Source organism: Cornus florida, unplaced genomic scaffold (genome assembly GCF_030987335.1).
Source record: "Cornus florida cultivar Cherokee Brave unplaced genomic scaffold, ASM3098733v1 CherokeeBrave_3.0.0_Hap2_Chr08, whole genome shotgun sequence".
Lineage (NCBI taxonomy): Eukaryota > Viridiplantae > Streptophyta > Magnoliopsida > Cornales > Cornaceae > Cornus > Cornus florida.
Genome location: NW_026775578.1, coordinates 21,851,404 through 21,861,948, shown reverse-complemented (window position 1 = coordinate 21,861,948; position 10,545 = coordinate 21,851,404).

Here is a 10,545-nt window from a genome sequence, read left to right as displayed (position 1 = left end):
CAAGCCGAGAAGTGTAATATTTGTGCAAAGAATTTTCACTCATTTTTTCAAAGAGGTGCCAAATGTCATCTTCATGTTTTCCAAAATATGAACCCCCACATGAGGTATCAATTATGTCCTTTTGCATGTCGGATAGGCTTTCATAGAAATATTGGACAACTTGCCATTTTGGAATACCATGGTGTGGACACTTTCTTAGCAAGTCATTCAGTCTCTCCCAAGCCTCATGCAACAACTCTCCTTCCCTTTTAGAAAATTCTCGAATTGAAGTACACATTACATTGGTCAAACTTACGGGTAAAATTTTTTTAAAAACTCATTTTGCATTTGTGCCCAAGATGTTATCGAATTCACCCCTAGAGTATTGAACCAATGCTTTGCTTTATTTTTAAGTGTGAAAGGGAAGAGGAGTAATTTAAGAACTTCCTCCGGGACATCCATGTACCTCACGGTGGAACATAGTTCAAGAAATTCATTAAAATGCCTATATGGTTCCTCTTCATCCAAGCCATAAAAGAGCGGACACATTTGAATGGTCTCGGGCTTGATTTCATATTGATTAGCTTCAAAATTGGGCAACACAATGCAAGTGGGTGCATGAAGATTATAATGATCACGAAGGACCATCGGAGGAATTGGAGTTTGAACTCCGAAGTCATGTTGATTAAGAGGTAGGGTATGCATGAAACGTAGGTCTAAGTAGCCAAGATTACCCTCTAGATTTTCCATATGGATGTCTAAAATGAATGGTATGACAAGGTCTACACAACACTACAAATGACACACGAATCACCACAAAACAAGCAAGCACTCCTACTTCACAACAAATCAACAATCAACAAACTTCCTCTACATATAATGTTCCCATACTCCCATGCTTTGATAACAATGCAAAGAAAAGTAAATTGCCTCCACGCGGGCTCACGATTTATCTAAGAATTCAAAAACAAGCCTCCACGTGGGCCGACGATTTAACTAAGGGATTAAGTAAGAAAGTCTCACAAAGGTCCTTTAGCACTTCAACTCCAAATTTTAAGCTTAGCTTAGCAAAAAAAATTTATTTTTAGCACTTTCCCTTGCTTGCTTAGCTCATTTACTTGATGGCTCCTTTGCTTGCCTCCTAGCTCAATGCTCCTTGTCAAAGATGAACAAACACAATAAGTAATTTCAAGGAAAAAAAAAGTAAAGACACGATCAAAAGAGTACTAACTCCTAATTGATTCCACAAATACAACGTTGCCTAATCCCCGGCAACGGCGCCAAAATTTGACGAGTTATGGCCGTTCCTTGTACGCCAAATTGATGTAGTGAATGTGCAGTTCAATAAAAGCCTTTTAGGTCAAGTTTGAATTTATAAAAACCACTACCAACACTACTACTAAAGTAGCCAGAGTGAGTAGGGATCGTCCCAAGGGATTGGAGTCGTACTTGAATGTGAAAATGCAACTAGGGTTAATAGGTCGAGTGATCAAACAAATGGTTGGTTGGGTAAGTAAACTAGAGAGCAACAAAATTAAACTAAGTAATTGAATGTAACAAAGAGTAAGTAAGAGAAAGAGAAATCTTGGGGTTTAGAGGTCACCACCAGGCAATGATTTTCTATACTTCTAACTAGTGACTAATGAGGGAAAAGTATGTTGCAATATTTGTGTGTGTGTGTGTGTTCGGTTGATTCAATTAGTAAGGGGTGACCAATTAAGCATACATTGTCTAATCAACATGTGAAAAGCACAATATATCTAGCAATTAAGTATATATTATCTAAATAACATGTGAAAAACACAACATATCTAGCAAGTCATTAATCATTTCATTAAACTCACAAGCTTAATACACCACAAGGTTAAAGACATATGCTACTTGCATTCAAAAGTATGGAACATCAAATAACTAGCTTGGATTGTCTTCTCATCTAACAACTATGCTATCACTACACTACAATTAAACTAAAGACATGAAATTAAACTAATTAAGCTAAATGAGAGGCATAATCCATCAAGAAATGAGCATGGACCATTTAGAAAATCACAAGAGCATTCTTTTAAGCATAATGTTTTGACAATCCCTAAATCCATAGCATTAATACACATAGACATGCATCAATTACACAAGAAAAAGAGGTAAACACATGAACATCTATTCTAGCATACATAGACATATGGATAGAATGAAATGATTGATTGGAAGCATTAAACCACATAAATCATTGAATAAACAAGATCTATATGTATAAAAGTGTCAAAACATTAATTATAACACTAATCCCTCAATAATACACAAGATTAAGATATAGAAAGCATGTTTGGGGCTAACTCTAGCCCCAAGAGGATGTCTAGCCACTCATGGTTGATGAGTACTGAAAAGTGCGCATTTAAATCCGTTAAGCTTAAGCATTCTAGTACCTTTATCTATCTTACTTTGCCGTTTTAGACTTATTACGTGTTATTTATATTTTCAGGCACTAATCCCAAAATTGAGCTAACTCAGCCAAATAAGAGCTTAATTGAAGTAATCCTGAGATAAACCAAAGGAGGGAGCAAAGTGGAGAAAGAAATGAGCAAAAAGGAATCAAGTTGTGCAGCTGAAAAGTTCGATCGATCCAACTTAGAGTTCGATCGATCGAACATTTATGATCGATCACAGTACTTCTCGATAGATCCAACCTTGGCCTTTGCTGAAATTCCAAGTTCGATCGATCGAACATCACCTTCGATCGATCGAACCCTATTTTGTCCTATTCAAATGATTAATCTTATCCACAGCTGTACGCCTACCAACCACTTTTGTCTTTTTCCCCATAAATATCTTGAAAATATCCCAGCCTTGTCATTATCCGGAGGAGTTAGACCACTTCGATCTATCCAAGATACAGTTCGATCGATCGAACCCATTTTCGATCGATCCAAGTTAAGGTTCGATCAATCGAACTTCCTCCAGCGAGAAAAAGTTAAAGTCCAGCTCATTTATTCCGTCCTTCATCCAATCATTGGAGAATATGCCTTGCACGACCACAGCTCATCATGAGGTGTATTTGACCTACCTATATAAGGAATATGATATACTTTTTGAGGGAGTCTCTTGTCACACATTGAAAATTGATCTTAGAGGCTCTTCTTAGAGAGGAGGAAGGAGGGAAGCTAGAGCACCATTGGAGGAGATCTTCACCAACAAGGAGCAGCCATGGAGTTAGCCCTTGAGGGTTGGATCATCACTACCATGAGTGGCTAGACATCCTTTTGGGGCTAGAGTTAGCCCCAAGCATGCTTTCTATACTCTAATCTTGTGTATTATTGAGGGATTAGTGTTGTATGATACATCTTGATATTCATGTATATATAAATCTTGATTATTTCATGGTTTGTATGGTTTAATGTTTCCAATTGACTATTCTATTCTATCCATATGTCTATGTATGCTAGAGTAGGATATTCATGTGCTTATCCCTAGGTTTAGTGTTTTTGATGCATGTCTATGTGTATTGATGCTATAGATCTAGAGATTATCAAGATGATATGCTTAATGAATGCTATTTTGGTTCATTTGATGGTTTATGCCTATTTTTGATGGTTTGTGCCTCTCCCCTAGTCGAGATAGCTTTATTTTCATACTAGTAGTGTAGATTTAGTGTAGTGGTAGTGTAATGTTAGATGGGAGGACAGTCTACTTTTGATGTTTGATGTTCCATGCTTGTGAGTCCAAATGGCATATTCCTCTAATATTGTGTTGTATGTGGATTGTGGAGCTTAATGAAGGATTAATGACTTGTTTTGATCTATTGTGCTATCCCCATGTTGTCTAGACAATATATGCCTATTGTTTAGATATATTGTGCTCTTCACATGATGTTTAGACAATACTTGCTTGATTTGTCATCCTTGCCAATTGAATCAACCTAATGCACACACACCCTTATCATATTGCAACACATCCATTACCCTCAATTGATCACTTGTTAGTAGTATAGAAAAGTATTGCTTGGTGGTGATCTCTACACCCCAAGACCTCTCTCTCTCTCTTGTTTACTTCATATTATTTTATTTAGTTGAATTCAATTTAGCTTAATCAACCAACCAATCAATTGTGTGATCACTCGACCTACTAACCCTAATTACCATAGTTTCACAATTCGATACACCATTAAATCCCTTGGGACGATCCCTACTCGCCCTATCTATATTTTATATAGAGAAAGGTAGTAGTGGCTTTCTATAAATGTAAAACTTGGCCACCTCCTAAATTCACAACTCTTCAAGCTTGACTTGGTATCGCGACCTTGTAAAGGACCAATCAATGGTAATGATGCTCCAACCCTCAAGGGCTAATTCCATGGTTGAAATCTACTCCTTGTTGATGAAGAGTCTCCAATGGTGTCTCTAGCCTCCTCTTCCTCTAAACTTCCTCTCCAAGAGATGATATCAAAATAAAATTGGCTCCCCTTTGTAAAAAGCAATCCTTATCCTTATATAGGTAGGTCAAAATGACACCCAAAATGAGCTGGGGTCGTGCACACAATATTCCCTAATGATTGGATAAAGGACAACTTTCAATGAGATGGAATTTTAACTTTTTCGCACTGGAGGAAGTTCGATCGATCGAACCTTGGTCTTGGATTGTAATACCCCTAGTTTTAAAAAGGATAAAATTGGAATTTCAGGTTTTTTATTTCATTTTTATGTGACTAGTTGTTTAAGTGTGTAATTGTTTGACTTTGTTATTTGATTTAATTGTGGTTTAATTGTTTAATTATGGAGGTATACTTGCATTAATTGTTTTCTGGTGTTTTTGAATTGCTTTATTTTTTTTAAATGTGTTTGGTATTTTTTTTTTCATTAGTTGAAGTAATTTAGTAATTTTAATTTTAATATAATAAGTTAATTAATTTTTGTTGGATTACGTTAATAATTATTTAGGTTTTCTGTTAAGAGGTCCAGTAGTTGGGAAGCAGACAAGGGTTATAACGTGGGTTTTATCCTATGGCCGATTAGGGTTTAATCTAGGTTTTCTGTATTAGATTATCATTAGAATTAGGTTTTATCTATGCCTATATATATACGGTTATAATCTGAAGGAAGGGTGGGAGAACCCTATTCAAGTATCAAAACACAGAGAGATACAGAGTGAGGTTTTGAGAGAACAGAGCAAGTTTATGAGCTTTTCGACTGAAGCTTCAAGGTCAGACCTAGGAGAAGGGAAGAACAGAAGTAATAGGAGGCTAAGCAGTATTTCAGTGTGGCCAGAACAGAGGAAAGCAGACCAACAATTACAGAGGCAAGTTCTGATCTTCCTCCTTCCCTCTAGCTTGTGTTCTGTGCACCTAGGTAGCCTCTAGGATTTAACAAATCATTAACTAGAACTTCATATTATTGTATGCTATATTAATGGTATGTTTGTGTGGAAATTAAAACTGATATAATTTTTGCATGACTGTTTCCAGTTCCGTTCTTTAAAGCATGATAGTTCTATTGTATTTGGTGTACTGTACTTGTTTTTGTTTACTGTAAACAAACTATGGGGATGTTAATGGGATGTTATAGGACTCCTAAGTTTAGGGGTAATGAAGGACAGAGGGGATGGATTAGAACTGATCCTACCAATTAGTTTCAGTATTGTAATTTAATCATCTTAGTTTAATGGCTTTGTTTAAATCTCTACAATTGATTTCAAATATTGTAACAAACTAATGGGATGCTACTGGATGTTAATTAAACTCCCAAGATCAGATTTAAATACCAATTGAGTGTTAGGAATAGACCAGAGATGAAGAGAACGGATTGAAACAGAGCAGGAACGGATTGAAGCTTGCAGAAGGGGAAAGAGACGGCTTCACGGAGGAGAGAAACGTCTCCCACCAACCATAGAGCCGGCTCCAAGGATCCATGGAGCCGGCTCCATGCATAAAAAAGGCTCTAAGAGCCTGCTCCTTAGAAACTTTGAGCAGGCTCTTTTCTGAAATTCATTTTTGATTTATTTTTAAGGCGTAAAAACTTTACTGTTGGAGCACTTGGGTTCATGAACAGTTTTGAAACATTAATGGGGGTTTTCAATAATTATTCTAAGATGTAATTAAGGTCTTGAATGGCATAAAATATCCTCTTTATATTAATGGAATTAATAGTGTGCTATTCAACCCCTACGCGTCGGTTAACGGCTGGAAGGAAATTAATTGTCTAGTTTTAATGTGACAATTTAAGGTGTTATATAATGATTCTAAATTAAGTTTAAAAGCACAGTTAAGTCTTTTAAATTAATAGATTGGACTTAGGGCATAGTGCATGGCTCTGGCTAAACGATAAAACAGAATATAAGTATACAACTTAGTACCCTGTTGTCGGATGGAAGGAATTAAATTGCTTAAATTAATTTAGTAATTTATTGGACTATAATATGATTATAGAATTTATTCTAAATGCATGATAGAGTCATTGGTATATTAGAGGTGATCTATGCATTCTCTGGATGTTAGTTGCTGAATTATTAATTGCTTCTTGCAACTATATGGTTTAACGCTTGGATTTAAATTACTGAAACATTTAAAAATCTTTTGCAATTAATTGGATATTGGTTTTGGATTTTAAATTGCTGTACTATCATTCATAGTCTGTAATTTACATGATTTTGGTTTTAAGTTGTTGAAATACTAAATACTATTCTGCAACGATATGGATGGTTGGTTTTGGACTATAAATTACGCGCTTATTATTTATGCCTTGTAATTTACCTGGATATGGAGGATTGTATGCACCAGTATGGGACGGTGGCATACTAGGTATGGTTTAGCTCAAAATGCTAATTCCTACCTTATGGATTTTAATTGGTGAACAGCTTTGCCTGTTCTATCAATTATATGGATTTTGTGGATTGTATGTACCGGTATGGGACAGTGACATACTAGGGACAGACTGATTCAAAATACTCAGTCCTACCTATTTTGGGAAGAAGGGCACGAATTATAAAAACATAATTCTCCTTATATTTAAGTCTGTGCAGTTGAATAAACTGAACGACTTACTGGATCTCTTATATAAGTCTGTGCAGCTGAATAAGCTGAACGATTTATTGGAGTTCCTATGGATGGATTTGAATGGACTTTAAATATATGGTTATGGTACCACGAGATGAGCTTGAGTCTCAAACTCGTTGGTTAGGACGCGTATATGCAGTGAATGTGTAGCTAGCTATAGTAGGTTGAGGTGTACCCTGTTAGGTCTAGGTACTCATACCCACCTTTGGGTGCGTTTTCGCATGTTACCTTCTATTCAGGTTGAGACCCCTATTGTAGTTCAGTGAATGTCCCATAGTGTGGATATATATATGTATGCACTAGATAGATATTGTGAGGTATCTACAGTGTATCTGCGTATCGGGTCACTATATGGATTGCAGCTAGATTAGAACTTGCTCGTGGGCCTGACCCACTCTTCTATTATTCTTTACAGGTGTTCGTTAGTTCCAGGCTGCAGAGCTTGATCGTGCTGAGCAGATACAGTTGTTCACTCCACCGATGACATAGGAGTATATTTTGTGTGTAGATGATAAGCGCTGAATACTGTATATTTAAGCGCCCTAAATTGCATTAGTTAAGTCCGTTGTTTGTTTAATTAAGTAGATTATCTTCATTTGTGTGTATGTATATATTTTCAGGTCCATTTGCCAAAAAAGGAGCAAAATCAAGGCTTTGTGGAGTTTTGGCCATCAAAAGGCACAAGGCTGAATTTCTGGCAGCAGTGGATCCTGAACTTTGCTCGCCATTTTGACCTTCCTAAATCAAGAACTGGACTTCCCTCATAACATAAAAGATTTAGAGCTCTGAATCAGCTTTCCAAATCTTCAAACGGTTTGTCATTCGGAGCTCGGAGCAGAGAGTTATGGCCTTGTTACCAGAGGCGCGCAGAACTGCCTGGCAGCAATGAAATTCTGCCTTGATCTTCATTTTCGACCAACTATCCTTGAGAATTGGATCTCCACCAAAACATAAAATATTTAGAGCTCTGAATTAGCTTTCTAAATCTTCAAACGGTTCATCATTCGGAGTTCGGAGTACAAAGTTATGGCTGTTTAACCAAAGTAGGTCTGGGCGGAGCAAGTGAAGCATGGGCATTTTTACACTAAATTCGAGTGCTCGAGGCCTTGCTTAGAGTGCTCGAATTTTGGGCAGAATGCCCTTCGGAAATGGCTCATTTCAGCCCACTTGCACCTTGGTTTCTTCACTTTGCTTTCCTCTTTAATGAAGTGGTTGGAGATGTTGGTTGGTGACCTTTTGGTGGTAGATAAGGCAAGGAAGGCCACACATATCATTATCATATATTCTACAAGATAGAGGAGAGAGAAGAGAGCAAGAAGAGGAGGGTTCTTGGAGCAAAAGGAAGGGAGCTCGAAAATGGAGGAAAAGGGCAAGCTTCTTCCTTCTTCTAGTTCACTCATGGGTAACTAAACCTCATCTAGGGAGGTGATGAAGCCTCCCCTTTTGTTCATGTTCTAGATTAGGTTCTATTTTGGGGATTATAATGTATAAACTTTGGTCTTTTCATAGTTTAAGAGCTTATTACTTCTTGTAATGAATATTCATGTTTAAATGATTGATGTGAGTTATTTAGCTTGTCTTGATGATTCTTACATTAGTCTTATTGCTTTTATTTTCATAGTGACAATGAAGATATTAACTATGAATGGTTTTCAAGGCATGTTGATTTTGAAACTTGATATTCCATTGCTTAGGTACCTCCTTTGATGGATTATGCTTGATTCTTACCTTCATGTGCTTCATCAATTAATTGAATGCTTGATGGTCTTTTGCTTAAGTTAATGTATTTGATACTACACCCTAGTCTAGGTAGTCCAAATGTGTTATCTTTTGATAGACCATTCTTGTTTTAATCTCATGAACTTCTTATTGGTTATGAAGCAACTATGTGTTGCTACATAATTCTTGATCATTGCTTATATAGTGTTTATCCCCAATTTAGTCTTGATTTAGCATGTATTTAGGGCGTAGGTGGATTCACTTCTCTAGTTTCCCCTTTTATTATCTCTAACTCTCATTTACTAACACTATTATTTTATGCACTTTGAATTCCTAGTTTAGTGACCATAAAACAAACCCTCTATGAACACCCCTTATCACTCTAAAATGACTTTAGACTCTTAGGTTGCCTTAAGACTAGCGCAGTCCCAGTGGTTCGACTTACCCGACCAATAGCCCTATTTTACAATGATTCGTGCTATTGCGAAGGTTGATGTATAGTTGATCAACCGATCAATTTTTGGCGCCGTTGCCGGGGACTGCAAACGGTTTAGCGACCAAGGTTCTAGGGTTAAATTTAGTTTGATTGTGAATACTGTGTTTTGTGAATATTTCTTGTGTGGTTTAACCTTTTTTGTGTTGTAAGTGAGATTCTAGGAACTCGAAGCTCGCCGTGGGAATGCTAGCAAATTGTAAGTCTAGAGGACCCCAGGTAAGTCTCGTGACTTCTAGTTTCGAATTGTGAATATCGTGCATGTGTTAAGCTTAGAAGTAATTAAATTGCAAGCCCTTGTCGAGGCTATTTCAATTGTTTTAAATTTCGTATTCAAGCATTGGTCCTTGTCGTGGCCATTTACATTTTTTGTCTTGATAATTGAGGAGAATGGGAACATTGTATGTGGAGGTTATGGTGATGAAGTGTTGTGTTGATTGCTTTGTGTGTTATTGAATTACTCCTAGATGGAGAATAGTTATCTTCCAACTCAATTCTACACACCACATGAGTTTTGTGCATTTTGCTCTAGTCATACACATCATACAAGAGAATGTCTTCCAACGAGACAATTCTCGGACTTCTATCTAGAGCAACCAAATGAAAATTTCTTTGAACCGGGTAGTGATCCATACTTCAATGGTTATAACTCGGGTTGGGGAGACCAACAAAACTTCTTGTGGCATGACATAGGAAATTCAACCCCACAATCTCATATGCAACCTTTTCAACCCAATGATCATCCTTTCCCGCCCTCTTCTCCTTTTCCACCGTCTCCATTGGATGAGCTAATTGTTGCTAACAAACAAATGATGGAGTCTATGCACACGCAAATGATGGACTCCAACAATCAACTATTGGCTTCCCTTGCTAGCATGCAATCCACAGTAGAGTCTATCAATCAAGTGGTACCATATCACCAGTCCCAAGTTAGTGCAATGATAGATGACCAAATATCTCAAATTCAACAAAGGATTAATGCTAAAAATCATGAAGAGGAGGAGACATTTTCATTTGAATTTATGGCCAATCCAAAAGAAAATTCTATGAATGATGAGATTACTCCTAGTAACTTTCATCATGAGAATGATCAAGTGGTTGTTACATGTGAAAATGATGAAATGGTGGTTAAAGATCAAAGTGTTGCCACACATCAAAATGAAGCAATTGTGGTTCAAAATGGGAAAAATAATGATGTAGAGATTGTCTACCCTACTCCAAAACAGCCCCTACATAATCCTTTGCTTGATGCACCTCCTTTAATGGAGGATCCTCTAAAAGCTTGTTTGGCTCATTTCAATTGTGAGGATTT